This window comes from Callospermophilus lateralis, chromosome 2 (assembly GCF_048772815.1).
Source record: "Callospermophilus lateralis isolate mCalLat2 chromosome 2, mCalLat2.hap1, whole genome shotgun sequence".
Taxonomy (NCBI): Eukaryota; Metazoa; Chordata; class Mammalia; order Rodentia; family Sciuridae; genus Callospermophilus; species Callospermophilus lateralis.
The window spans coordinates 164,208,162-164,212,573 of record NC_135306.1 but is presented as its reverse complement, the minus strand read 5'-3'; positions in this window follow the sequence as shown (position 1 = coordinate 164,212,573).

Below are 4,412 nucleotides of genomic sequence, written 5' to 3'. Positions count from 1 at the left end.
TCTTTGTGGGCTGTTCTTTTACTGCTACCATGGAAACAGATACCTCATTATTTTTTAACAAGCCTTTAAATTAACTACCACAAAAAAAGAATCTCTTTTTGTGTGAGCTTAGCAAAATATTATGGCTTTCAGTCAAGTTAAACTTTATTCACAGTCACAGTTCAGGATAAAATTCTTTAAATTTTTGAGTCATTCTGAATCACATACCTTCCAGAACATCCTTTATATCCTAATAACTTGTATCGCCTTTGCATGTGAAAAGCCCAAACTGTCCTCCCTTTTTCAAAAAACCCAAAGAATCATGGATTCAACACCTGACAAAACACACAGTAAATATTCTGAGTATTGCAAGTAGCAGTGATTCTTCACCTTTCTGAACATTTTTTTTTTCCTTTTCTTTTTTGTTCTGCTTTCCCCCTACCCCAGATTTTGTGATAGGGAGCTGGTAAGCAGTATCTATCATACTGAATGCATGAATGTGTGAAATTTTATTTTTCTTTTCTTTTTTCTTTTAGAGAAGGAAACGTTTATTTTGGCTTACAGTTTTAGAGGTTCAGTCCAAAGTCACCGAATCCATAGCTCTGGGTCCAAGGTGAGGCAGAATATCATGGCAGAAGGGCATGGTAGAGGAAAGCATCTCAAGACATAAACACCAAGGAGAGAGAGAGAGAGAGAGAGATCCTCTTGCCAGGGACATAATATAAACCCCGTGAACTACCTCCTCCAGCCACACCCCTCCTGCCTACTGTGCAGTTAATCCTCATCTTTGGATTAATCCACTGATAAGTTTACACCTCTCATAATCTAATCATTTCAGTTCTGAGCATTCTTGCATTATGTCAAGAACAACATATCTAGACCCCTGGCAACCAAAAGCTCATGTCCACCTTATAATGCAAAATATATTCAATCTATTTCCAAGAATCTCATAGTCTTGACAATTCCAGCATTGCTCAGAAGGCCTGTTCAAGTCCAAAGTTTCCTATGAGACTCAAGGTAAACTCTTAGATGTTTTCCCTGATAAAGAGCAAAAGCAAGTGATAATAAACAAATAAATGACAATATATAATGACCCAAAGTAAACATTTCTATTCTAAAAGGGAGAAATAGGGGCATAGATGAGACTGAAGCAAGACTGAAATCCAGCAGGGCAAACAGATCCTGTAGCTCCATATCCAGTATGTGGGGCACACGGCCTCCTGATGTTCTCTCTGATGGGCGTGTGCAGCTCTGCCCCTATCCGCTTGCTGGCCACAGCCCACCTGGCCTCTTGGCTTGTCTCTGCTTGTTTTCTTGCAGTTTTCCTCAGCAGACATCCTATGGTACTGACATCTCCTAATCTTGGGGGTCTCCACTGCAGTTTCAGCTTCCTTCTCACAACTTTATGCATCCCCCTTTTCAGGGGCAGCCCTTAGGGACTCCAACCCTGCCATACTTTGCCTGGCCTCCCAGGCCTCCCAGGCCTTCCTTTGAAATCTCAGTGGAAGCCTCCATGACCCCCTAACTCCAACATCTTGCATCCCTGCAGAACCAGCACCACGTAGTTAATGTCAAACCCACCATCTCGAGCCAAGCCTCCAGAGACCATGGCTGACCAACCTGGCACACTGAGGAGAACACTTCCAACCCATGAACTGTTGGCGTATAGACTCAAACCATATCCAAACCATAGCAAAAGTGAATCTTAATCCTGATTTTAAAAAAAAAGAAAAAATTCCGTATATTTTAATAGTTTGGGAACTTTTTGTTGACTGTAACAGACTTAAGGTTGGTTGACTCAGGATGGGTGTCAAATGGTGGAAATGTTCTTCGACTGTGATATCCAGGACAGTATCCCCTCACCACATGTGGCTATTGAGTGCTTGAAATGTGGCTAATAAAACTGAGAAATTTTAATTTTATTTAATATATAAGGAATTAAAATTAAGTAGTCACAAGTGGTTAGTAGAGCAACCAAGAGGTTGCTACCAGTTAGGAGGGTATTTTTGTTTTAATTTCCACTAGAGGGCACTCTCTGCTTTGGCAGAAGTGAGAGCCCTGTGCCTTTCACCATTTTCCTTCTCTTATTGGCCTGACAACTGGCGAGGGATGTCTTAACCTTCTTAGAGACTGTTGCTCCAAGTGGCTGTCCATCTATTCCAACTTTTCAGATATGCCTCCTTCTCCAGCTTCATTCTCCATACCAAGAGTAGAGCATTGAGAAGGATGTCCTGAACAGAAAGCCACGAGCTAATGCAATGTTGAACATGCTCACAAAATTAAGTGAGGGGAGCCAGGCATAGCGGAGCACTATAATCCCAGAGATTCCGAAGGCTAAGTCAGGAGCTCGCAAATTCAAAGCCAACCCCAGCAATGGCGAGGTACTTAGCAAGTCAGTGAGACCTTGTCTCTAAATAAAATACAAAAAGAGGGCTGGGGATGTGGCTCAGTGAGTACACTGAGTTCAATGCCCAGTACCAAAAAAAAAAAAAAAAAAGTTAAGTAGGGTAAAAAGTATTCCAAACAAATAGATTGGTTTCCCCACAACATCACTTTCATTTAGATTTTCCAGTCTTTAATAAACTAAGGTTATCATGAATTTCCAAGAAGAAGATTTAGTATTTAGAACTCCTCAAGCTTGTTTAGCAACATTAATTAGCACCTACCTGAGCCAGTGCTTTCCACAAAGCACAAGAAAATGGATTTATCAATATCTTTCAGAAATGCTCCTTAAACAGAATTCTTTGTCCACATTTTTGCTGTTTCACCCAACTCATAAACCTCCACTTTGTTCATAAAGATTATCCTCAAGTTCTTTTTCCCTTGAACTATTTTCCTTATATTTACTGATACATTCGACTCAATCAGCATATTTATTAAGCACTGAATATGTTCCAGGCACTGTCCTTGGCACTAGGGTATAGAACGCAAAACATACAATTTATACCCTCCTAAATTCTAGAGGAAGCAGACAAATTACATATTTTTCAGATGTTGATGAGTATCATGAAAAAATAGAGCAGGAAAAGGACACACTATCACAGTTTAAATCTAATGAATTAGAAAAAAGTCTCACTGGAAAGATTTTATTTCAGCAGAAACTGAAGAAGCTAAGGGAGGGGACATGCAGATATTTTGAGGAAGAAACTTCCAGAGGGATTGGGAGGGGAAGGCAAGGGCAAAGGGCCTGAAGCAGGAGCACATCTGGTGTGCTTGAGAAACCTTAGGATGCTGAGCAGAGCAAATGAATGGATGGGCCCTGAGAGAAGAGGTCAGGGAAATCTCAGGAACCAAATCATGTTGGTTCTTTGAGACATTTTAAGGACTTTGGCTTTTATCCTGAGATACAGAAAGCCATTCAAAGATTCTAAGTAGAGGAACAATACAATCCAATTTATATTTTTATAGGATCACTTCTGCTGCTGTGTTGCAAACAGACTATGTAGGGTCTGTCGGCAAGATAGGGGCAGGAAACCCAGCTAGGAAGTACTTGGAATTATCTGAGACTGAGGATGCTCAGAACAGGTGATAGGGACCAAAGGATGTAAAGAGAGGTGACCCTGGATTAGTTCAGAGTTCAGAGCTGAGAGGACTGCTGACCAGTTGCCTATCCTGTCTTCTCGTCCACTGCTCTGGTTTTCAAACTGTTTCACTTGTGTTAAAGAAATTCTGGACATATTTCTCTAATGATGTGGAGAACAAAAGAGAGCTTATTGATCATCTTCTCACTCAGAAACCCATCTTCAGAACAAATAAAATCCACAATTTTATTTCTTCCCTTCTCCTCTCCAACTAAAGTCAGGTTTTCTAGAATCAGGACCTGAGGCAGCAGACGTTAAGTGTGTTCATTAGCTCCACATCACTGTAACAACATACCTGAGAGAATCAACTGGCATACAGATTCAAAGCTTTCATTCTATAGGCAGTTGGCTTTGCGATTTTGGCACCTGTGGGGAGGCCGAACCTCATGACAGGGAGCAGGCATACCTTGGAGCAAAGCCACTCATGGAGTCAGGAAGCAAAAACAGAAAGACAGGAAGGAGCTTAGGGCCTAATTTTCCCTATCAGTGACCTCACTTCCCTCCACTAAGCCCCACTCTGGAAGGTTCCACCACCTCCCAGAACTGCCACAGGATAAAGATCCAAACCATAACCCTGGTTACATGATTCCTAGAGGGAATAGTGTCAGGGGAAGGGATGCCAGGAAATAGGATAGGACAGGGGAAAAACCTAAGCCACCACACCTCAGTCAGATCCCATAATGGCTTCAGCCTAGTCTCACAGGGAGCTTCAGAGCAAGAAATTACCATAAGTGGTTTCCACCTTGAGGCAAAGGGGCTGGCCTTTTGGACCCCTTTTGTACTGTGGTATAACCTCCATCAACAACATCCACTACAATCAAGACCTAAGTATCAGACCAGAAACCCCGCACA